The following is a 26951-nucleotide window of genomic DNA, read 5'->3' on the forward strand; positions in this document are numbered from 1 at the left end:
CAAGGAACTGGTTCTAGAATATTCAGAAAACTCTTAATGTGCGTTATTGAAGAAGAGAAAAATAAATCATACATTTAGAAAATAAGCACATGAGTCAGGTGTAGCTGAAGAGTTTTCTCTCCAGGTTCCACCAAGTCCCGGCAGTCCGACAGCCCACTTATAAAATAAACACGCTTATATTATTTAAACTATTTGACCTAATGGCTCAGGCTTCTAGCTATCTAGTTTTTACATCTTAAATTAATCCATTTCTATAAATCTATACCTTGCCATGGGACTCGTGGCTTACCGGCATCTTCACGTGCTGTTTGCCATGGCAGCGGCTGGCAGTGTCTCCCTTAGCCTTCCTGTTCTCTCAATTCTCCTCTCTGTTAGTCCCGCCTATACTTCCTGCCTGACTGCTGGCCAATTGGTGTTTTATTTATTGACCAATCAGAGCAACACATTTGACATATGACCATCCCACAGCACTTCAGGTATACACATGCCTATAATCTCACAACATGGGATTGACTGTTTAAGGTCCACCTAGGCTACGTAGTAAAACTCCATTCTGAAAACATAAATAAATAAATAAATAAATAAATAAATAAATAAATAAATAAATAAAAATAAAATAGCCAAATAATATGAACATGAATTTCACCAATGGTAAGCCAACATATAAAAAGATTTCAGAGTCATTGGAAACTAAGGAAAGACAAATTAAAATCCAAGGAGATGTCACTATATACCTTTCAGAGTGACCACAATAAAAATAATGATGAATTAAATATTGACAAGGATCCACAGAGTTTCATCCATGCATACAATGCTGGTAAAGGTGTAAATTATGTGATCATTTGGGAAAATGATTTGGAAGTTCCTAAAAACAAACTATTCAATTAGCAGGCAGTCCAGAAACTTCACTTTGAGGAAACTGATCCCAGAGAAATGATAATGTATGTCTGTATAAAAATCTACACACAAATATTCTTAGCAAGCTTTTGTTTCTTTTGAAAGAGCCATAAATTAGAAATAATTAAAATGGTTTTTTTTTAATGTGGGCTAAATAAATTGTTAGCACATGTTTACCACTGAATACTACTCAATAAAAAAGAGAAGTATAGGGTTGGGGCTGATCCAACCCATTGCTCACTATCCAAATTTGCCTGGCAGGCTCCCATACACACTGGGTAAGTGCTGCCCTAGGTGAACATGTTAAAGTCTCTGAAGAAACTGGTGGAGGGGTACCTTAGTTAGGGCTTCTACTGCCGAAACAAAACACCATGACCAAAGCAATTTGGGGAGAAAAGGGTTTATTTTATTTACATTTCTACATCACTGTTTATCACTGAAAGATGTCAGGACAGGAATGCAATTAGGGCAGGAACCTAGATGCTGGAGGTGACGCAGAGGCCATGGAAGAGTGTTGCTTACTGGCTTGCCTCCACGGCTTGCCCAGCCTGCTTTCTTATAGAGCCGAGGACCACCAAGTCAGGTAAGGCACCACTCACAATGGGCTGGGCCCTCCCCCATCAATCACTATTTAATAAAATGCTTTAAAGCTGGCTATATGGAGGCATTTTCTCAGTTGAGGTTTACTTCTTTCAGACAACTCTAGCTTGTGTGAAGTTGACATAAAACTATCCAGTACAAGGAGAGCAGGTAGGAGAAACATCTGGAAGTGGACATGAGTGACAGGGGTGTCTCCAGTATGCCCAAAGCCAATGACTTGTTCATCATACAACTGGTATATGGTCACAAGCTAACAACAGTACCCCCAAGACATAGCAGAACTGATGAACTTGGAGTGCCCAAAATAACCAGGTAAAGGAGCTGCCAACACAGGTCAGCAGTTTTCAAAAATTTAAACATCTAAAACTTGGTATGAACAGGCTAAATACTTGCCTCAAAGATTTGGCTCTCTCTCAGCTCTTGAGGTACTAGAATTTATTTAGAAAAACATGAATGAACATTCTTTCCAGAGAAACTTCCACCATATGACCATGTGTGCAGTCTACCTAAGTCCATATGACCCTGCATGCACTCTATCTAAGCCACAGTTTTGAAATCCTGCTCATAAAGCTGCAGATACTCAGCTTTAGGGATAACAACCTGATCTCACTGACAAAGGTACTGAGGAGCCAACCCCCCAACTCAAGGAGCTCTACATTCTGGAGAACTATCTGACCTTCTAGGAACCTTGAATGTAACTGGTCAGAAAGAACCATGTCTTCATGCAGGCAACAAATCCTGAGTTACCCCAGTCACTGGTCAGCTCTAGATTTGCCCATCACATGTTTTCAAATACATCTGTTCTGAACATCTGAGTGCCTCCACAGCAGACACATGCAGGCAAACCCAGAATTCCCAGAGAAGAGTAATGGCAAATGAAGGAAGATTAACCCCAAACCCCTAAGATCCAAGAACAAATGCAGAACTGACATGCGGGGCTTCTGGTCTCCTCTCAGGTAATATTTGTGACCTTCTGTCCTCTGTCTCATGAATAAATTTAATGTGTCTGCTTTTGTGTTTTTAAAGAAAGTCCTTTTTCCTCATTCCTCCAGGGCTTGAGGGCAACCTTACTTTGAAGTTCTTTTTGGCCCTCAAGCCAGGGAAGCAGGTAGGCTAACTGCAGATCTTCACCTCTTCCCCTTTTCCTCCAAAACCAATTCCCCAACTCTGTAGCAGACCACCTGCTTCAACCTCCCCATCCTTTCTGCTGTCCTCCAAGGTTCCTCCCCAGTTATCCTATTACACCAGCCCCAAACTCCAGCAAGGATGGCCTGGGAACCTTCTACCTAAATCAGCAAAACAACCAAGTAGGAAAAAAATTTAGGAACTCAAGTAGTAATCTCTGAGGCAAGCCTCACCAGCAGACTACAAGAGATGGAAGAGATAATCTCAGGTATTAAAGACACAATAGAAGAAATGGATAGCTCCTTCAAAGAAAATGTTAAATCTAAAAAAAAAAAAAAATCCTAGCACAAAACATCCAAGAAATCTGGGACACTATGAAAAAAACAAATCTAAGAATAATAGGAACAGAGGAAAGAAAAAAACATAGGTCAAAGGCACAGAAAATGCTTTTAAAAAATCATACAAGAAAATTTTGCTAACATAAAGAAGGAGGTACCTTCTTGTATCAGGGTACAAGAAGCATACAAAACACCAAATAGACTGAACCAGAAAAGAAATATCCCATTGCGAAGACCTGCCCAACTTGGGCCCAGGTTCTGGACCCCAGGCACGTGCCCTTCTACCCCAACCGGGAAGGATCCCCTTCTCCAAGACCCCTGGCAGACCCTGCAGTCTCCACGCCCTGCCCCCACGCCCATCTGCCTGAGCCCCAAGCCTCTTCCTGAGACTTAGAGGCCGGCCCCCAGCTCCCATCTTGCCCAGGACTTCCCTTCTGAAGCACAGGTGAGTCCCCTAGCTTGCCCCCGACCCCATCCCTGGGCACCAGCCACTCCGGGGAAGACCTGCCCAACTTGGGCCCAGGTTCTGCTCCCCGGGCAGGTGCCCTTCTAGCCCCACTGGGAAGGATCCCCCTCTCCAAGACCCCTGGCAGACCCTGCAGTCTCCACGCCCTGCCCCCACGCCCATCCGCCTGAGCCCCAAGCCTCTGCCTGAGACTTAGAGGCCAGGCCCCCCAGCTCCCATCTTGCCCAGGACTTCCCTTCTGAAGCACAGGTGAGTGCCCTAGCTTGCCCCCTACCCCATCCCTGGGCACCAGCCACTCCGGGGAAGACCTGCCCAACTTGGCCCCAGGTTCTGCTCCCCGGGCAGGTGCCCTTCTAGCCCCACCGGGAAGGATCTCCTTCTCCAAGACCCCTGGCAGACCCTGCAGTCTCCACGCCCTGCCCCCACGCCCATCCGCCTGAACCCCAAGCCTCTTCTTGAGACTTAGAGGCTGGCCCCCAGCTCCCATCTTGCCGTGGATTTCCCATCTGGAGGAGAGAGAGAGAGAGAGAGAGAGAGAGAGAGAGAGAGAGAGAGAGGAGAGCACCCATCCTCCCCCGGACTTCCCTTCTGAACAAGAGCTTCCATCCTGCCCCGGACTTCCAATTTGGACAAGAGAGCTCCCATCTGGACAAGAGAGAGAGACTTCCTGAATCTGTCAGCTCTGAACCAAGTGTGCGGATAAGGCCAGGAACGAACCACAAGGAGATGGGCAGACGTCAAGGCAGAAACACATACAACAAAATGAATAGTAATACACCATCACCAGGCCCTAGCCCTCCTCCAACACCTAGACCTGAACATCAGAAATTGGAAGAAGCAGAAGAAAATAGCCTTATGAATGTCATCATGAAGAAGCTAGAGGCTCGTGTAGAGGAAAAGACAAAAAAATGTGAAGAACGCTGTAAACAACTAGAGGAAAGGGCAAACAAATTAGAAGAAATCAATAAAGTCCTGGAAGAGAACAATAAAATACTGAAAGAAAATCAAGAAAAATCAATGAAACAAATGAAGGAAACAGTCCAAGACCTGAAAAAGGAAATAGAAAAAATGAAGAAGACACAAACAGAGGGAATGCTGGAAATAGAAAATCTGAGAAAACGATTGGGAACTTCAGATGCAAGTATAATCAACAGAATGCAAGAGATGGAAGAGAGGATCTCTAGCGTTGAAGATACAATAGAAGAAATAGATTCATCAGTCAAAGAAAACACTAAAGTCAACAAAGTCATGAACCAAAATGTCCAAGAAATTTGGGACACCATGAAAAGACCAAACCTACGAATAATAGGGGTAGAAGAAGGAGAAGAATACCAACTCAAGGGCACAGAAAATATATTCAACAAGATCATAGAAGAAAACTTTCCCAACTTAAAGAAGGAAATGCCTATGAAGATACAGGAAGCCTATAGAACACCAAACAGACTAGACCCCCAGAAAAAGTCCCCTCGCCACATAATAATTAAACAATTAAACGTACAGAATAAAGAAAGAATATTAAGAGCAGCAAAGGAAAAAGGCCAAGTGACATATAAAGGCAAACCTATCAGAATAACACCCGATTTCTCAATGGAGACTTTGAAAGCCAGAAGGTCCTGGACAGATGTAATGCAGACATTAAGAGACCATGGATGTCAGCCTAGACTAATATACCCAGCAAAACTTTCAATCGTCATAGATGGAGTGAACAAGACATTCCATGACAAAGCCAGATTTAAACAATATTTATCCACAAACCCAGCCCTACAGAAAGCACTAGAAGGAAAATTCCAACCTAAGGAAGTCAGATACAACCTCGAAAACACAGGCAATAGATAAAGCCACAGCAGTAGACCCCAACGAAGAAAAGTACACACACATCACCACCAAAAAATAACAGGAATGAACAATCACTGGACATTAATATCCCTCAATATCAATGGACTTAATTCACCTATAAAAAGACATAGGCTTACAGAATGGATACGAAAGCAGGACCCATCTTTCTGCTGCATACAAGAAACACATCTCAAATTCAAAGATAGACACTACCTAAAAATAAAAGGCTGGGAAAAGACTTTCCAATCAAACGGTCTTAAGAAACAAGCGGGTGTAGCCATCCTGATATCCAGCAAAATAGACTTCAAACTAAAATCAATCAAAAGAGATCAAGAAGGGCATTACATACTCATCACAGGAAAGATCCACCAAGATGAAGTCTCAATTCTGAACATTTATGCCCCAAACACAAGGGCACCCACATATGTAAAAGAAACATTATTAAAGCTTAAATCACATATAAAACCCCACACATTAATAGTGGGAGACCTCAACACCCCACTTTCACCACTGGACAGATCCCCCAAATCGAAACTTAACAGAGAAATAAAGGACTTAATTGATGTCATGACTCAAATGGACTTAATCGACATCTACAGAACATTCCATCCTAACAAAAAAGAATATACCTTCTTCTCAGCACCCCATGGAACCTTCTCTAAAATTGACCACATACTTGGTCACAAAGCAAATCTAAACAGATACAAAACAATTAGAATAACCTCCTGTGTTCTATCAGACCACCATGGTCTAAAGTTGGATTTCAACAACAACAAAAACTACAGAAAACCTACAATCTCATGGAAACTGAACAATACCCACCTGAATCACCAATGGGTTAAGGAAGAAATAAAGAAAGAAATTAAAGACTTCCTAGAGATCAACGAAAATGAAGACACCACATATCCAAACCTATGGGACACTATGAAAGCAGTACTAAGAGGGAAATTCATAGCACTAAACGCCCACATAAATAAGCTGGAGAAATCTCACACTAGTGACTTAACAGCACACCTGAAAGTTCTAGAACAGGAAGAAGCAAAGTCTCCCAGGAAAAATAGATGCCAGGAAATTATCAAAGTGAGAGCTGAAATCAATAAAATAGAAACAAAGAGAACAATACAAAAAATTAATGAAACAAAGAGTTGGTTCTTTGAGAAAATCAACAAGATAGACAAGCCCTTATCCAAACTAACCAAAAGACAGAGAGAGAGCATCCAAATCAACAAAATCAGAAATGAAAAGGGGGACATAACAACAGACATTGAGGAAATCCAGAGAATCATCAGGTCATACTTCAAAAACCTCTATTCCACAAAACTGGAAAACCTAAAAGAAATGGATAATTTTCTGGATAGGTACCACATACCTAAATTAAATCAAGACCAGATAAACTATTTAAATAGTCCAATAACCCCTAACGAAATAGAAACAGTCATTAAAAGTCTCCCAACCAAAAAAAGCCCAGGACCAGATGGTTTCAGTGCAGAATTCTACCAGATCTTCAAAGAAGAGTTAATACCAATACTCTCTAAATTGTTCCATACAATAGAAACAGAAGGAACATTACCAAACTCCTTCTATGAGGCTACAATTACCCTGATTCCCAAACCAAACAAGGATACAACAAAGAAAGAGAACTACAGACCGATCTCCCTCATGAACATTGATGCAAAAATACTCAATAAAATACTGGCAAACAGACTCCAAGACCACATCAAAACAATTATCCACCATGATCAAGTAGGATTCATTCCAGGGATGCAAGGATGGTTCAACATACGAAAGTCTGTCAATGTGATACACCATATAAACAAACTCAAAGAAAAAAACCACATGATCATCTCACTAGATGCTGAAAAGGCATTTGACAAAATCCAACACCCCTTCATGATAAAGGTCTTGGAGCGATCAGGAATACAGGGAACATACCTAAACATAATAAAGGCAATTTACAGCAAGCCAACAGCCAACATCAAATTAAATGGAGAGAAACTCAAAGCAATTCCACTAAAATCAGGAACGAGGCAAGGCTGTCCGCTCTCCCCATACTTATTCAATATAGTACTTGAAGTTCTAGCCAGAGCAATAAGACAACATAAGGAGATTAAGGGGATACAAATTGGAAAGGAAGAAGTCAAGCTTTCCCTATTTGCAGATGACATGATAGTATACTTGAGCAACCCCAAAGATTCCACCAAGGAACTGATACAGCTTATAAACACCTTCAGCAACATAGCAGGATACAAGATCAACTCCAAAAAATCAGTAGCCCTCCTATATACAATGGACAAAAAAGCGGAGAAGGAAATCAGAGATACATCACCCTTTACTATAGCCACAAATGACATAAAATACCTTGGGGTAATACTAACCAAGCAAGTGAAGGACCTATATGACAAGAACTTTAAGTCCCTGAAAAAAGAAATTGAAGAAGATGTCAGAAAATGGAAAGATCTCCCATGCTCATGGATAGGCAGAACTAACATAGTAAAAATGGCAATCTTACCAAAAGCAATCTACAGATTCAATGCAATCCCCATCAAAATACCAACACAATTCTTCACAGACCTGGAAAGAATAATACTCAACTTCATATGGAAAAACAAAAAACCCAGGATAGCCAAAAGAATCCTGTACAATAAAACAACCTCTGGAGGCATCACGATCCCTGACTTCAAGCTGTACTATAGAGCTACAGTAATAAAAACAGCTTGGTACTGGCATAAAAACCGACATGTGGACCAATGGAATCGAATTGAAGACCCTGATATTAATCCGCACACCTATGAACAAATAATTTTTGACAAAGAAGCCAAAAGTGCACAATGGAAAAAAGAAAGCATCTTCAACAAATGGTGCTGGCAAAACTGGATATCAACATGTAGAAGGCTGCAAATAGATCCATATCTATCACCGTGCACAAAACTTAAGTCCAAGTGGATCAAGGACCTCAACATAAATCCAGCTACTCTGAACCTGCTAGAAGAGAAAGTAGGAAGTAGTCTTGAACACATTGGCATAGGAGACCACTTTCTAAATAGAACACCAGTAGCACAGACACTGAGAGAAACAATCAATCAGTGGGACCTCTTGAAACTGAGAAGCTTTTGTAGGGCAAAGGAAACGGTCAACAAAGCAAAGCGACAGCCTACAGAATGGGAAAAGATCTTCACCAATCCCACATCTGACAGAGGACTGATATCCAGAATATATAAGGAACTCAAGAAATTAGACATCAAAATGCCCAACAGTCCAATTAAGAAATGGGCTATAGAACTAAACAGAGAATTCTCAACAGAGGAAACTCAAATGGCTGAAAGACATTTAAGGAATTGCTCAACATCCCTAATCATCAGGGAAATGCAAATCAAAACAACTCTGAGATACCACCTTACGCCTGTCAGAATGGCTAAGATCAAAAACACTGAAGACACCTTATGCTGGAGAGGATGTGGAGCTAGGGGAACTCTCCTCCACTGCTGGTGGGAATGCAAGCTTGTACAACCACTTTGGAAATCAATATGGCGATTTCTTAGAAAATTGGGAATCCATCTCCCCCAAGATCCAGCTATACCACTCTTGGGCATATACCCAAGGAATGCTCAACCACACCACAAGAGCACTTGTTCAGCTATGTTCATATCAGCGTTGTTTGTAATAGCCAGAACATGGAAACAACCTAGATGCCCTTCAACTGAAGAATGGATAAACAAAATGTGGTACATATACACAATGGAATACTACTCAGCAGAGAAAAACAATGACATCATGAGGTTTGCAGACAAATGGATGGATCTAGAAAAAATCATCCTGAGTGAGGTATCCCAGACTCAGAAAGACAAACATGGTATGTACTCACTCATAACAGGATACTAGATGTGGAACAAGGATGACTGGACTGCTACTCACATCACCAGGCAGGCTACCTGGAAAACAGGACCCCAAGAAAGACACAGGGATCGCCCAACGACAGAGAAATGGAATGAGATCTACATGAACAGCCTGGACAGGAGTGGGGGTAGTGAAGGGCGAGGGTCGAGGGAAAGAGAGCTTGGGTGAGTGGGAGATCCCAGCTGGATCAAAAACAGAGAGGGAGAACAAGGAATAGGAGACCATGGTAAATGAAGACCACATGAGAATAGGAAGAAACAAAGTGCTAGAGAGGCCCACAGAAATCCACAAAGATACCCCCACAACAGACTGCTGGCAATGGTCGAGCGACAATCCGAACTGACCTACTCTGGTGATGGGATGGCCAAACACCCTAATTGTCGTGCTAGAAACCTCATCCAACTACTGATGGACCTGGAGGCAGAGATCCATGACTAGGCCCCAGGTGGATCTCTGGGAGTCCAATTAGCGAGAATGAGGAGGGTTTATATGAGAGAGAATTGTTGAGACCAAGGTCGGATAAAGCACAGAGACAAATAGCCAAACAAACGGAAACACATGAAATATGAACCAATGGCTGAGGGGTCACCAACTGGATCAGGCCCTCTGAGTGGGTGAGACAGTTGATTGGCCTGATCTGTTTGGGAGGCATCCAGGCAGTGGGACCGGGTCCTGTGCTCATTGCATGAGTTGGCTGTTTGAAACCTGGGGCCTATGCAGGGTCCCTTGGCTCAGCATGGGAGGAGGGGACTGGACCTACCTGGACTGAGTCCACTAGGTTGATCTCAGTCTGTGGGGAAGGCTTTGCCCTGGAGGAGATTGGAATGGGGGGCGGGCTGGGGGGAAGGTGAGGGGGGCGGGAGGGGGGAGAACAAGGGAATCTGTGGTTGATATGTAGAACTGAATTGTATTGCAAAATAAAAATTAAAAAAAAAAAAAAAAAAAAAAAAGAAATATCCCATTGCACATAATAATCAAAACACTAACCTTACAGAATGAAGAAAGAATATTTAAAATCCAAAGAAATAAGACCTAGTGAAATATAAAGGCAGACCTATTAAAATAACAGCCGACTTCTCAATGGAGGCTCTAAAATCAAGAAAGGTCTGGAAAAATATGCTACAGACCCTAAGAGACCACAGATGTCAGCCCAAACTATTTTACACATCAGAGCTTTCAATTACAAAGTATCGAGAAAATAAGACATTCCATGATAAAACCAAATTTGAGTAATATCAATATATAAGGCAAGCCCTACAGAAAGCACTAAAAGAAAAACTCCAATCTAAGGAGGTTAACCATACCCAAGAAAACATAAGAAATAAATAATCCCAGACCAGCAAGTTAAAAGAAGGAAAACACACACACACACACACACACACACACACACACACACACATACACTCACACACACACACATGCACACCACCAATAACTACAATACTATCACCACCACCATCACCATCACCATAACAAAAATAACAACAAACAAATAAAAGTAACAGGAATCAACATTCAGTGCTCATTGCTATCTCTGAGCATCTATGGACTTAATTTATCAATAAAAAAAACATAGACTAACAGATTGAATTTAAAAGCAGGATGTATACTACTGCTGTGTCCAAATAACACACCTTAACATCAAGGATAGACATCACCTCAGGGTAAAAGGATAGAAAAGATATTTCAAAAAAACAAACCTACAAAGCAAACTCTTATAGCCACTTTAATGTCTGAAAAAAATAGACTTCCAACCAAAACTAATGAAAAGAGATAGGGAGAGACACTGTGTACTCACCAAAGGAAAAAAATCTACCAAGAGGACATTGCAATTCTTAACATCTATGCATCAAGCACAAGGGCACCCAAGTTCATAAAAGAAACACCACTACAGCTTAATTCACATATTAACCCTCACACACTGGTAGTGGGAGATGTTAATACCTCACTCTTGTCAATAGACAGGTCATCCAGACAAAAACTAAACAAAGAAGTGCTAAATTTAATAGACATTACAAACATTTCACCCAAACAAGAAACATTATACCTTCTTCTTGTCACCTCATGAAATTGAAAATTTCCCGTGATCCTATCAGACCACCAGGGACAAAGGCTGAATATCAGAAAGAAAAAAAAAAAACAGAAAACTTACAAATTCATGGAAACTGAGCAACTCTCTACTGAATGAAAAAAAGTGGGTCAAGACAAAAATTAAAGACTTTCTAAATTTCAGTGAAAATGAATATACAACATACTCAAACTTATGGGACACAATGAAAGCTGTTCTAAGAGGCAAGTTCACAGCACTAAGTGCCTACATTAAAAAACATAAAGGAGAAATCTCGTATTGGCAATTGAATGGTACACCTGAAAGCTCCAGAGCAAAAAAAATAAATCACACCCAAAAGGAGTAGATGGCAAGAAATAATCAAACTGAGGGCTGAAATCAATAGAATAAAACAAAACCAAAGAATCAATGAAACAAAGAATTGATTCTTTGAGAAAATCAACAAGATAGACAAACCCTTATTCAAACTAACTAAAGAGCAGAGAGAAAATGCCAAATTAACAAAAATCAGAAAGGAAAAGGGGGATATAACAACAGACACTAAAGAAATACAGAGAATCATAAAGACCTATTTTTAAAAAGCTGTGTTAAACCAAATTTGAAAATCTAAAAGAAATTAATAACTTCCACAATATATACCATTACCAAAGTTAAACCAAGACCATATATGCCATTTAAACATACATATAACCCCTAGTGCAATAGAAGCAGTCACTAAAAGTCTCCCAACCAAAAAAAAAAAAAATCCAAGGGCCACATGGTTTTAGCACAAAAATATACTCAACTTTTAAAGAAGAATTAATACTAATACTCCCCAAATTATTCCACAAAATAGATACAAAAGGAACATTGCCAAATTCGTTTTATGAGGCCACAGTTACCCTGATATGCAAAATACATAAGACCCAACAAAGAAAGATTTACACACTAATTTTCTTTATGAGCATAGATGCAAAAGTTCTCAGTAAAATATTGGAAAACCAAATCCAAGAATAAATCAAAAATATTATTCACCATCATAAAGTAGACTTCATCCCAGAGATGCACACAAAAAAATCAATAAATATAATCCACAATATAAACAAATTGAAAAGCAAAAACCACATGATCATCTTATCAGATAAAGAAAAGGCATTGATAAGATCCTACAATCCTTCATGATAATATTGCTGGAGAGATTAAGGATACAAGGAACATACCACAGCCCAGCAGTGGTGGCACACACCTTTAATCCTAGCACTCAGGAGGCAGAGGCAGGTGGATCTCTGTGAGTTTGAGGCCAGCCTGGGCTACAGAGTGAGTTCCAGGAAAAGTGCACAGGTACACAGAGAAACCCTGTCTTGGAAAAAAAAAAAGGAACATACATGAACATAATAAAGGCAGTTTACAGTAAGCCCATAGACAACATGAACTAAAATGGAGAGAAATTCAAAGCAATACTACTAAAATCTAAAACAAGACAAGGTTGTCCACTCTCTCTATACTTAGTCAATATAGTATTTGAAGTCTTAGCTAAAGCAATGAGACAAATAAAGCAGATCAAGGGGATACAAATTGGAATGGAAAGATCAAAGTATCCTTTATTTGCAGAATATATGACAGTATACAAAAAAGGACTCTTAAAATTCCACGAAGAAACTCCTCCTGCTGATAAACACTTTCAGCAAAGCATCTAGATACAAAATAAACTCATTAACTCACAGTATCAGTAGCCCTCATACATACAAATGACAGATGTACTGAAAAGAAATCAATGAAACAACACCTTTCACAATAGCCTCAAATAATATAAAATATCTTGGAGGTGATTTTAACTAAGCAAAAGACTTGTATGATAAATACTTTAAGACCTTGAAACTCAAATGGCTGAGAAACAAAGAAATGTTCAATAACCTTAATCATCAGAGAAATGCAAGTTAAAACTACTTTGAGATTTCATCTTTTACCTGTCAGAATGGCTAAGATCAATAAAACACATGACAGCTCATGCTGGCAAGCACGTAGTGTAAGCGGAACATTCATCCATTGCTGAGTGGGCTACAAACTTACACAGCCACTACAGAAATCAGTGTGGTGATTATACCACTCTAGGGCATATGCCCAAACAATGCTTCACCCTACCACATGAGCACTTTCTCAAATATGTTTAGTGCTGCTCTATTCATAACAGCCAGAAATTGGACACAACCTGCATGTCCCTCAACAGATGAATAGATAAAGAAAATGTACATTTACGGAATAAAGTATTTCTCAGCTGTCGAAAAAAAATGAATTCTGTAGGTGAATGGATGGAACTAGAAAAAAAAGTCATCCTAAGTGAGGTAGCTCAGACCCAGAAAGACAAATATGATAGATATTTGCTTATATGTGGATATTAGCTGTCAAGTCAATAATAACCAAGCTACAATCTGTAAAATCACAGAAGTTAGGTATAAAGTAAGGGACTAAAAGAGACAGGTAGATCTCCCTATGAAAAGGACTAGTTATGGATGGATTAGGAGGGCTGGAATGATATGATCAACTGGAGAGGGGGATGGAAGAGAGGAATAAGAGAGTGATTCATTTTTGTCTGATATCTGGCATGGTATTGATGGGTATAGGGAAATTCCCACTGCTTTTAATATAGTGTGATTGTCTCATAAAAATATCCCATTCTACTGGACATTTTTACCTGTGGATTATTATGAAGATGATTTCCTCCTAATCTGTACTGTTTAACTGAAGCAATGATTTCATACAATAATGGTGATAGTTCAAATAGGATTTTTGATGAGTGAGAGTCTTTAATAGATATAGTGAGGAATTGTGATAGAGGTTAGCTTAGTGGAAAAACTAATATAGGTAAAAGCAAGATATGGTGTTGCCCTTAGCCCTGATAAAGAAAGGGCTGCAGAGGATAGAAAATAGAACAAGGAAATGTCACACAGCTAGTTTCTCTTGAAGAGCCATATAGACTGTGGCTAAGATTAATGATTAAGAAAAACAATTGAGTGACAGAAAGCTGTTAGCTCAAGTTCTTTTAATCTTAATGTTGAGAGACATGTTCACAGGTTCTGATGTGCACCATAACTAAGACAAAGTTTAAAAATATGACTTAAGGTTACATTAGGATGTTTTGTTAATAGTTTTGAGGTTAAAAAAAAAACCTTGGGAAACAATCTAAAGTTTAGAAACTCACATAATAGAGTGAGGAACTCATTGAGATCAGGGAACAAAAACAATGGCAGCCTGGCTGATGTAACTTTCTTGCTAGGATAGGTTGGTGATCAAACATGATTAATTCCTTGTACCCATTTCTGCCCTCATCTTTCTGATATAAAATACTATTGATGAATGGGTATGCACCCTGATGATTTAAAGTAAAAATGACTGATGGTTTTTCATATATAAAAGTGTAGTTTTGTGATTCTTTCAAAATTCCTTATACGATTACCTTTTGAGATAAGTAATAAAATGGTTGGTCCTTTCTTTGTAACCACAAAATGCAGCTTGACAGTAAAAGAACTGGATGAGAAAAATACCTTGCTTGCTTACACTCTGTTAATCTGTAACAAGTTGCTTGTACATGAATGTCTGTGGGTTCTTGGGACAACTTGTTTTTCACCTGTAGTATGCAGAATGCTTACTCATGCAAGGGTTATCAAAAACATGCTGCTTTTTACTTGTATTCATTGTAATCATTCACTTGAGAAATAGAATGTAACCACATCCTAATTTTATGTTGCTTGAAAGATTCTACTGCTGTAAGAGAAAACATAAAGACATGAGAGACAGAAAACACCAAAAAGGATGTAAAGGGAAGCTAAAAGGAAGACAGCAAGAGAGACAAGAGGAAAACATCAGGGTAGAAAAACAGAACAGAAAAGTAATAGGGTAAAACAAGCAACAATAAGAATAATAAATAAAGAACTAAACTTTGGCCCTAAGAAAAGTACCCATGTGTCCATTTGTCTGTCCAGTAGTTCACCAACTCTGCATCTCCTCTTCAATTTCTCTGACCTGCTAAATAAAGGCTTGCCATTCATCAGCACCCTAGGTGAGATCCTAACATATTGGAGATGTATGTGTATGCGTGTGTGTGTGTGTGTGTGTGTGTGTGTGTGTGTGTGTGTGTGATTCTCTTTTTCCTGGCTTCATAGAATTAGTTTTACTCCCTCAGATAGAAAATTCAAGTTGAGTGATAGTCCTGTGACTCGGTTGGCTCCCCCTCAAACCCTGAGCAGCTGGAGGCTGGTCTTCACAGCAGCAGTATCCTACTTTGATGTCGTTTTGTTCTATCTCATATTTTATTTTATTCTTATTTCTTAGAACCTATTTGCTTTCTTAATGAGAGACAGAAGGGGAATAATCTGGATGAGAAGGAAGGTGGGAGGGGGACTAGAAGTAATAGTTGGGGGTGAGGATGAGAAAACCATAACCATGATATATTTTATATGAAGAAAATCTATTTTCAATAAAAGGAAAACAAAAGGAATTATTGTGGTAGGGTGAACATTTAGTAAGGTCCTAAATCTATTCCCAATCATTTCTTTAAAATTGCCAAAGGCAGAAAATAAAGCTCTCATTCTCCTTCAAACTCTATGGTAGGCACAGATTTCAGCATCTTAAATTGACATCGAAAGGCTACCTATTATAAAAGGAGTAATTAAACTCATGCAACCACTTAAATTTCACAGTTAACACCTTTCATTCTTTCTGCTTATTCACATAGCTCATTACTCTGTCCTAATAAAAAAAATCTCCCTTCATCACCAAGCTATTAATTTCATTATACTTCCAAGTGATTTTAATAAAATATTGAATTTGTTTAAAAAAAAATAGGGGGGACTATTGATGACTCCTTTAAATAATCTAAGAATGACACAAAGTTAAAAATCCAATTCCAAGCTGACTATAGTGGTTCATGCCTTTAATCCCAGAACTTGTAATGCAGAGAGGCAGATAGATCTCTGTTTGAAGCCAGCCTGGTCTACCTATTGAGTTCCAGGAAAGTCAGAGCTACATAGTGAGATCCTATCACAAAAATACCAAAAGAAAAGGAAAAGGAAATAAAAAAAGAAGGAAGGAAATAAGAAAGGAAGGAAGATAGGAAGGAAGATTCAAGTCTAACTGGTAATTTGTAAGATTTAAAATGCAAAATTATAGAAATAGAAAACAAATTAGTGCTGTGGGATTTCTTTCAGCATGCTGTGAATATGCGTAGCTCTGATTGGTTGATAAATAAAGCTGTATTGGTTTATGGCAGGGCAGGATGGAGCCAGGTGGGAAAATCCAAGGGAGACAGTAAGAGGAGAGAGGAGAGGCAGGGGAAATGCCATCCTGCCATCCAGGGAGCAGCATGTAATGGCATACAGGTAAAGCCACAGAACATGTGCCGACATATAGATTAATAGAAATGGGCTGAGTTTAGTTATAAGAGCTAGTTAGCAAGAAGCTTGAGCCATAGGCCATGGCCACACAGTTAGCAAATAATATAAGCCTCTGTGTGTTTACTTGGGATCAAGTAGCTGCAGGACATGGGACAGAGAGATTCATCCCAACCACAGGGCTGGGCAGGGCCGGAGAAAACTCACAGCTACAAATTAGTGGTTGCAAGAAGTCAAGGACACTGTGAGGGAAGGAAAATGATATAAGTATAAAAATTTTAAAGGGAACTTGTGGATATAAAAATGTGTTATGTCTTGATTATATGCATGTCAACATCTTGGCTTACTTGGAAATTTCATCCCTACTGGCTGGTTTACACAGTGCTGGAAGGTGCTATGTGTGCTACTGTGTGAGAAAAATAATCATCAGTCTTGCCCAGATATGAATCCTGTGAGCAAGAACAATGCTGGCCTAACAAGGTATGTCCACTGGTGCAATGGTGGCATAAATGCAATGGGAGTAACTAAGCACTTTCTTATTGGATGTAAATATAGCACTGCATATATCCAGCGTGGTGGCTAATGTCTGTTATCCCAGAACTTATGAATTGGAGGAATCAGGAACATAAGTTCAAGGGAATCCTAAAATACATAACAAGTTCAAGGTCAGCATGATCTACAGGAGACCTTATCTCACACACGCACACGCACACGCACACGCACACACACACACACACACACACACACACACACACACACACACCAAAAGTAAGGAAGTATAGCCAGAATCTTTTCTGTGTCCTGCCCAACAGTTCCCAATCCCATGACTGCTTATAAAATAATTACTCAGAGGATTATATTAATTATAAACTGTTTCGTCTATGGTGCAGGCTTCTTACTAGCTAGCTCTTACAACTTAATTCAACCCATTTCTATTAATCTATGTTTTGCCATGTGGCTTTGTGGCATTACCTGTGTTCCATTACATCTTGTTCCCACAACAGCACTCAGTGTCTCTTCTGACTCTGGCTTTTTCTCCTTGTCTCTCCTTGGATTTCCCACCTGCATCCATTCTGCCTTGCCATAGGCAATAGTAGCTTCTTTATTAACCAATGGTAGCAACACATATTCACAGCATACAGAAAGATCATCCCACAGCACTTTCCCTTTTCTATCTAATCAAAAGGTTTTCATTTTAACATAGTAAAATTACATGTAACAAAACAGTTATTAAGCAAGAATTATAACTACAGTATCTAGTTTTTTGTATTTAGCAAAATTAAAGACAACAATCTATCCTATTTTTGTAAGTCTAAAATTTCATATCTAATTTACCTTTTATCATGATTAAGGAAAAATATAATTATAATTATCTAGTCTTCAACTCAATCAAAGACCCCAGAAGGATATAATATTACCTGAGTAAATAGAAAGTGCATTTCAAGCAACTTCCATAATTCTAGAAATGACAGAGACATCTGACTGCCTGGACAGTCACCCAAAGGTTTTCTGTAACATTGGGGCATCCTTCGTCAGCCTATAGGCCTAGAGTATCTGGCAGATTTTTCAGTGAAGCAGGAAATTTGAAGAACTGTTCACTTATTTTGGCAAAGGTCATTAGTCAATTTTCTCTGTGTCCTGCAAAATGTCTGGCAGTTTCCTCTGTGAAGCAGGAACCTGAAGGACCATCTCACCTGGATTTGGCAAAGTTACTATGGGTCCTTCATGTCCAGTTTATACAACATACTGTCAAGCAGTCCAGGAAAGATTAGTTCCTTGCCCAAATGGCCAGTTATGCCCAGAAGAATATAAACTTCATATGGAGTGTCTTTGATGTCCACTGTAGCTTGGATCCTAATGGCTCCCTCAGGGGAGGGGGTGAGAAGCTGCAGCGTCAATGACACCAGGAGTCCACTGAAGGCAAATAATGAACTTCTTTACTCAATAACAGGGAAGGACTTATATACCCTCTTCCCAGCGCCCAGTCTGTGTGGTCATCCCTCATTGGCTGAGTATGATCAGAAACTGTGACATCAATCAGGAACTCTGACAATGACTATTGCTAGGTCCTCAGGCAGACTCAGCTTGTCAGGAACTCTGACAGCAACTAGGAACTCTGACAGTGACCAGGAACTCTGATAGTTCTTGTTGCTAGGCCCTCAGGTAGACTTCAGGTTGTCTCTTAAGAAGTATGTTATGTGCATGCCTTGGCAACTCGTCTGAGCCAATTTCCTTGACCCTGTGGGCCTTTCCTATTTCATATCCACCCTTTTATTTTATTACATGGGTACTCAGTGGGAGTCAGAGTCCTTTGCTCCAGCCTTGTTGACCCCACCTCAGGGGTGTCAGCAACTGGACTGTGCCTATATTAGGTTGATTGCCAAACAAGCTCTTACACATCTTTGATTACCAGCCCTTGAAGAACGTCTATCCCTGGGGAGTCACCCCAGGTGGAGAATGTCAGGCAGTAGCCTTTTGAATTTCAGAAATCCAGGCATGCATAACCTCCTGTGGAGGGCTATGAATTGGATGTCTAAGAGCCATTAACACCTATAAAGTCACCTTAGTGGATGCCTCTTGCTGTTGGATGTGCTGCTGTAGGAGACACTTAAAAAAGAGAAAGAACAAAAATACCACCCCACCAATCAAAACATAAGTGAAATCCAGGGGTCAAATAGCCTCTTTATATCATGCCAAACCTTTTCAAAAAATAAAGAGTCAATAGTCATAACCTGTGCTCTTATCTGATTTAATTGGAAAATTTCATGTATTAGTTGTAGTGGATAACATAGAAATTTAGCTAACCATGGGCCCTTAATATATTTAGCTAGCTCCTGGCCTGCTAAACTAACATTCCTCATTTCAAAAGGCATCATACACAATGAGGGAAAACAAGGCTCCACAAGTCTTCAGCCTTTAGAGAGACAATGAGAGCAAGAAAGTGGAGTATATGCATTACCCATCCTGGGTGATTTTCTCCTCGGTGCAAGCAGGCTAATCAATGGCCAAGTACACATTCCTTGCTGGGACCCATATTGGCATAGTGGCACTCTGAAGAAAAACACAAGCATACTCCCTTCCACAGGTTGGCAGGGGGCTGGCGGCTGCCATTGGAGGGAGATAGGATCTCTCCATCTAACCGAGGCAGAGGTGTGTTCCTTGGCAGAGATGCCCAGTGCTTGTAGGCTGGGCTGAGCCCCTTGTAGGACCTTGAGGGTCAGGTCTGGGACCTGTTGAAAATAGGCATTCAAAACAATCTGTGCCTGGTGCACAGGATGGACATATTCCCCATGCCCTGTGAGCACATCATAGGTCACTGGGATGTTAAGTAAGATATTTGTCCAGGCCTGGGATTCTGCCAGATCATCATAGGCTCCAATTGAGAAAGACTGCAGGCTCCAACACAGCTTTAAGCAAATGGTACCAGTGGAAATATATGTTTGTAACTGCATTGACCATTGAACAAGGACCTGCTGAAAGTAGGGGGAACCTGAGCCTGACTCATTGGCTGCCTTCCAGATGATGGGGAAATCAGCTATGGGGGTGGGAATCCAGTGCAGGGCAATGGCATTTGGGCCCATATTGACTGGGAAGGCTTCTGTGGGCCTACAGACTGACAGCAGTGCAGGCTGTGAGGGTTGTAAGACACCTGGCACTGTGGAAGAGTAGCCACCTCCTGAGGCAGGCAGGTACTGGGATAGATTACCTCAAGAATATTGCATCAGAGGGGTAGCTTCCAGCAGTGGTGGTGGAGCAGAGGAGGTAGCAGCACATGATAGTTGCCTTCTCTTTTACAGGTTTGGTGGGACACAAACTGACAGCTACAATTTTCTTGATAGATTTTATGGGGCCCAAACTGACAGCTACATTCTCCTTGACAGATTTCAGGAGACCCATACTAAAAACTATGTTCACCTTGTCAGATTTTGTGGGACCCAAACTGATAGCTACATTCTCCTTGACAAAGGTAGAATCCCGAGGAAACTGCTCTGAAATGTTGAATCATCTGGGCCATCTGGGCCATCTGGTCCCATTGGAAATTTTTCAGGGGATCTTCTTTGATCAAACCATATTAACCTGGAAGACATTCATAAGTTCTCATCTTTTGTGGAAACAAAAGCAGAACCTCTTTTCCAAAGCAACATATCCTTAGACCCAAATTTTGAAGTCAAAATACCTTTAAAATATATATATTAGTTTGACTTAGTAGCCTTTAAAATCAAATGTCTTTGTGCTGTTAGCTCATTAACAGTCAAAAAATTCAAAGAAAACACAATAATATACATAATCCAAACTCTCTGTGTATTTTCCATCTTTACATGGCTTATTTCTTTTTATATTACTTTTACTGTCCCTTTAAAGATTTTATTTTTTAAAACTGTTTATTTCTTTATGTAATTACCTATACTCCTTATCATCTCCCTTCCAAGCCTACATACATTTTTCCACACTGTACACCATTTAGAGGTTTTTTTCCACCTGAATCTGTCCTCTTGTGTATCTGTAATCATTTTCTGACCAGGAGAGTTTTTAAATTGTTAAGCTGCATGGCTAGTACTGAAGCTGCAGTTTTGGCTGATGGCTCCACCCCGCTCAGTTTTTCAATATGGTGGAGGTATGTTTACTGCCAGCTCTCGGACCTATGCTTACCACAAACTCTGGGAAACAGTAGGTCTATGCCTCCACCAAGCAGCATGTAGTCCAGAAAACTTATAGCAAAAGCTAAATCTGCCACACAGCATGCTGCTCAGCTTCCAGACACCTCTGTGTATCATGATAAGAATCCACTATGCTGTAGCTCAACCCCACATGCCAGTGACATCTCTGTATCACAGCTTGCATGAGAGACACAACTAGGAAACTGTTTTTTGACTCTGATTATGTGTTCTAGAACCCTTTTTTAAATTTTCTCAAGTCTATGTGGTTTAATGCCCCATGTTGGGTGGCACTTGTAACAAGAACCTCAATGGTCTATATATGTCTCAATGTATTAAAGAGTTCTATGGGAAAAACAGACTCACTGATACAGGATAAGGTAACTCAGTTGCAGAGTCCTTGGAAAGCTGGGAACTGATCATATGCTGCTTCACACTGCCTGATTTGGTCTCCACCACCCAAGAGTGTATGACCCCCTTCCTCCTCCCTTTTAATCAGTCACACAGGCAGATAAGAAGCACCAACCCATCAGGCCAGATAGCCCAAGGTCATGGACAGGGTGCATTCCCACTGGAAGGAAGGAAGGAAGGAAGGAAGGAAGGAAGGAAGGAAGGAAGGAAGGAAGGAAGGAAAGAAGAAAGGGAAGGGAAATAAAGCAGACATACTTCTTCTATAAATCTTAACCCTCACTTCTCCCTCCTTTCCCCCTTTCTCTTCCGCACTGGTTTGCCTTTCTATTGCTGCAATAAACATCATGACCAAAAGCAATTTGTGGAGGAAAAGAGTTGTTTCCACTTACAGACTACAGTTTACAGTCCATCATGAAGGGAAGTTGGTACAGAAACCCAAGGAATAAATTTGGAGGAAAGCATTGAAGCAGAGGCTGTAGGGGAGTGCTGCTCACAGGCTTATTCCCCATGGCTTGCTCAGCCTGCTTTCTGATACATCGCAGACCATCTGTCCAGATGGCACTGCATCTGATAGACTAGGTCCTCCAGCCTCAATAATTAAACCAGAAAAGACCCTACAGACTTGATGACAATCTGATGGAGGTGTTTTCTCAGTCCAAGTACCTGTTCTCAGATGACTCTAACTTGTATCAATTTAACAAAAATCTAATGTGGACATCTTCTTTGCAATTATTTTGTTTTCTGACATCTCCAGTAACATTCTCTGTGCTGTTCTTGCTCTAATAATTCTTGTTTTCTCCTTTTTACTCAATCAATTTAGCTCAAGATTTATCATCCCCAGCATGCATGGAACTCACCTAGATAAGTGTGGCTAGCTGGCTCTTCAAGTCATGGACTGCAGTCTGCCAAGTATCACCACTACATCATCTGTGAGGCTGCACTTTTTTCACCAGTCCTATGACCCCTAATTCCACCCTATTCCTTTCCTACCAAATTTACCATTTTATCTACTGAATACCTGAGTGCAAGTTTTCTCGTCTCCACTTTATATAAAATCCCTCCACCCCCAGTGGAGAAGCTGCTGGCTTTCATGGTCAGCTCATCTTGAGAGAGCTGTCATATTAACCTAGCTGGTTGCAAAGAAGTCAGAAGATGCCCTAAATGGGAATGTTGCATTCTTGCTATTCATTCATCAAGTTTCATTTTCTTTAGCAATGTGTGCTTCTCAATTATCTCTTCTTTTGTGCCAACATCAAGAGCTCTGAAAGAGTTTTGGAAATTTCATTTAATTTCTCAAATTTTTGAGAAAAAGATGTGCCAATTTCAGTTGGGCCTTTTGTGTACAATTCATTTGTAATTCTCTATTACCTCTTCATTGTGCCTGCTCTATTGACCCTCCTGTTTCTCCAGTTTTACCTTTTTAATGTCTCCTGTCTTCAGTTGTTATTATCAGCTTTCATCACATTTCTCTGGAAATGTTGAAATGAAGAAAACAGTATTATAGAAGGATGGAATACTATAATTACAATGGCATGAAAAGCATCTGAAGACAGAGAATGTGGACACATTAATGGAGATCCTGCTGAGTGTGACTGTGGGTGACTTCTTTCCAATTTTATGCACTGTAGTTAGATGATCATTATTGATAAATTATGGGTACAGGGCTTCTTTCACCAAGAACCTAAAGATAAGGAGGATGAGATGCTAAGCCAGAAAGTAAATGTATAATTGTGTAGTTGGTCAGAGCAAAAATATGTAGGGGGAGCATGCAGAAGAAAATGGCTCACAAGTCAGCTAGTTCAATGGTAACTCCATACATGTTTGATATCACTAATGATAAGCCCATGAGATGCCAATCAGGCAGACACAGAAAAATGAGAGTCACAGACAGTGATAGCAGAATCCATGGAGCACAGCCTGTGAAGAGGCTGTCACTCTCCAGGTTAATATGTCTGGTCCTTCCTTGTAAGGTTAGCTGTATCCTGCTGCCTGTTTTTCAGAGCCCAGTGTTACAATCAGCTCTTCTCTAAGACCTAGCACACTCAACATCCTGATTACAGTTTGACTTCTATGGAGCTTGCTTTGAGGACCAAATAGCTGGCCACAGAACACCATTAGTACATCTGTGTCTTGGTGAAATCCAGCATAAGGACAAAAGGGAACAAATGGGACTCTTTGGAGAAGTTCTGAATCCAGGAAGACCAGGCAGACAGCTGTGCCAGCAGTCAGTAGCTGACAAAGGACCTCAGTGATTGAAATAGCAGTGAAACAGAAAGAGAAGTAAAAACCACTACATGGAGGCCAGCAAGATGGTTCAGGGGAAAGGACACTGGTTACCAAGCCTGAGGACCTGAGTTCAATCCCCAGAACCTACGTGGTGGAAAGAGAGAACTGACTTCTGTAGGTTGTCTTCTGACCTCTGCACATTCAATCATGCATCTACTCTCCATAGATAGATAGATAGATAGATAGATAGATAGATAGATAGATAGATAGATAGATAGATAGATAGATTGATAGATAGATAGATGATAAATGATAGATTGATAGATAGATAGATAGATAGATAGATAGATAGATAGATAGATAGATACATTTTTTAAATTAAGGAGTCATTACATGGAGAGAAGTGGCAGGATGATGTAACAGATATGAGATGGAGGAGGGCTGGGAGTCAGGGATGATGCTAGAGTTTTATGCCAGGTGTATGAGAATATGATAGTCATAAGTAAAAGGAAGAAAAAGAGAGAAGGATTCTCCAGCTGGGGAATGACATAACTGGTAAGCTCATTTAGACAAGCTGGGTTTGAGAGAAGGTGAAACACATGTTAGGAATATCCAGAGCCAATGAAGAGGTGAAAGTCAATTCTCAGAAAGTAAGATGGCTAAAGATTTCAGACTTGGAAATGGACCAGCAATAGAGTGGGGACCTTGGTCCCTGGGTTGTCTCTCTGGCAAAAAGAAGGACAGGGCTGCAAAAGTGTAGTCTAGGAGTGCCCACATCTGGAAAGTGAGACAGATGGAGTAGATGTTATGGAGCCTCACATTCCTAGACACAAGCACATTTGGAGTCTTCTGTGTGGCTTCCTAAAATTGCAGGTGACCTGACTCCAACCCAGATATGTATTATCAAAAGTTTCCAAGGATAGGCTCAGGAATTAATATTACAGTAAGTTCCTCTTTTTTAAATTTACATGTATTTATTTCAGAAGTGGGTAGGCTCAAGTAAAGATTGGAGAACAGCTTTGGGGAATCTGTTCTCTCCTTCCACCATGTGGATCCTGGAGATTGAACTTAGGTCCTCAATTTGGGCAGCAAATGCCTTCACCTTCTAAGTCACTTCACTAGCCCCTGGTTTTGGTTTTGGTTTGGGTGTGCATGGTTTGTTTTTGGAAACAAGGTCTAGGCCTTTTACGAATATCTAAGGAGTGCCAACATGGCAAGCAGATTTAAGCATGGCCTGCTTAAATGTTTTATTTTATTTATTGTTATTATTGTGTGTGCATAATGTGTAAATATATAAATATGAGTGTGAGTGTGTGTGTGTGTGCATGTGTGTATGTGTGTTTGTGTGTGTACACACATGCCAGGTGTGCATGTAGAAGTCAGAATAATATTCAGGAGTCTATTTCTCCTTCCATAGTGAGATTCAGTGTCCTGGTTTTGTTTCCATTGCTGTGATAAAGACCATGACCAAACATCATTTGGGGAGGAATGGGTTTATTTTGGATTTCAGTTGTAATTCGTCATGAAGGGAAGCCAAGACAGACTAAAACAGAGGCCTTGGAGGGGTGCTGCTTACTGCCTTGCTCTTCAGCTCAGCCTGCTTTCTTAAACAACCCAGGACCACCTGCCCAGAGGTGGCACCACCCAGAACAAGTAGGGCCCCCTCCCCCAATAATTATTAATCAAGAAAATACCCCACAATCACCTACAAGCAATCCAGTGGAGGTATTTTACTAACTGATGTTCCCTCTTGCTGTAAAGTTCTAGCATGTGTCAAGTTTACAAAAAGCCAAACCAGGACATCCATAGATCAAATTCTGCTGGATTTGCAAACAAGTGCTTTACCTGCTGAGCCATCTTGCTGGGAGTGAGTTCCTCTTTTGATTCTTGTCATCAGACAAGCTTCCTCAGAAAATACCTAATGCTTAATCAGGTAATCTCTAACAGTCTCAGAAGGAAAAGGGTGAGTAGATAGGAAAGGAAAGCCTAGGGAGTCACCAACTGAAGCATTAGAAATAAGCAAAAGAGCTCTCATTTTGGAATAGAGAGATATTTAAGGAGTGAAGAATGAGTCAAAGAGGGTAGAAAGTAAAACTCTGTAGATGTAACCATCTTGTTAAATAAGAAACACAGAGCCAATGCAAAGATGAAAGCCCAAGAGGTCAGAGCAATAGCTAAGAACTAAAAACCTTACCCTTCACTGCCGCTGCTGTCCTCCTCAGCAAGAGACCTCCTGCCTGTCTGTTTGTCTTTTTTATTGACTTTCTATTCTGCCTTCTCATTGATTGTAAACCCAACCACATGACCTCCTCGTCATTGCCTGTCTCTACAGACCTCCAGATCTTCTATGGTTGGTATTGAGATTAAAGGCATGTGTCTCCATGCTGGCTGTATCCTTGAACACGCAGAGATCCGCCTAGCTCTGCCTCCCATGAGCTGGGATTAAAGGCATGCACCACCACAGCCCAGTTTCTGCTATGGCTTGCTATTAGCTCTGACCCCCAGGCAAATTTATTTATTAACAAAGCTCCCGGTGAATGATGGCAGGAGGGTTGGTGACTGGAGACAAACATGCCAGGCCCGGACTCTCCTGGTACAAACTGCTCCATCAGGGCAGAGAGCAGACTGGTGTCTCCCATTTGTTCCATCTTACACACTCCTAGAGGAATATGGGCTCCTTATGAGAAGTTCCTGCATCAATGGGACCAACTGACAAGTGGAGGGCCTGACCCTAGGGAGAAGATTGGTGGTCACACCAGGAGAAAACAAAAGGGATATGTGGAAATATTTTAAACTACAGAAACAGAGAAGGTTCACACTTAATGAACGGCATCTTTCAGCTGTCTAGAGCAGAGGGCCATATTTTGAAGGAGACATGAGGGGATCTTCATAATACTGCCACAGAGTTAGTGTCACATATATTCTTTTAAATGTGCCTGCTTTCACATTTTACATTTGTGTAAATGTAAATGTAATGTAAATGTAAACAAGGACAGTTTACATTCCTATGTTGTTTTTTATTTTATGATTTTATTTTATTTTAGGTCTTGCTATAAAACCCAGGCTACC

General features: G+C 40.5%; 1 pseudogene; it reads left to right on the plus strand.

Annotated features, from left to right (window-relative positions):
• The first annotated feature begins 1197 nt into the window (after nt 1-1197).
• LOC131904458 (ras suppressor protein 1-like) lies at nt 1198-23908 on the plus strand (annotated as a pseudogene).
• The last annotated feature ends 3043 nt before the right edge of the window (nt 23909-26951 follow it).

The sequence above is a fragment of the Peromyscus eremicus genome, chromosome 2, assembly GCF_949786415.1.
Source record: "Peromyscus eremicus chromosome 2, PerEre_H2_v1, whole genome shotgun sequence".
Taxonomy (NCBI): domain Eukaryota; kingdom Metazoa; phylum Chordata; class Mammalia; order Rodentia; family Cricetidae; genus Peromyscus; species Peromyscus eremicus.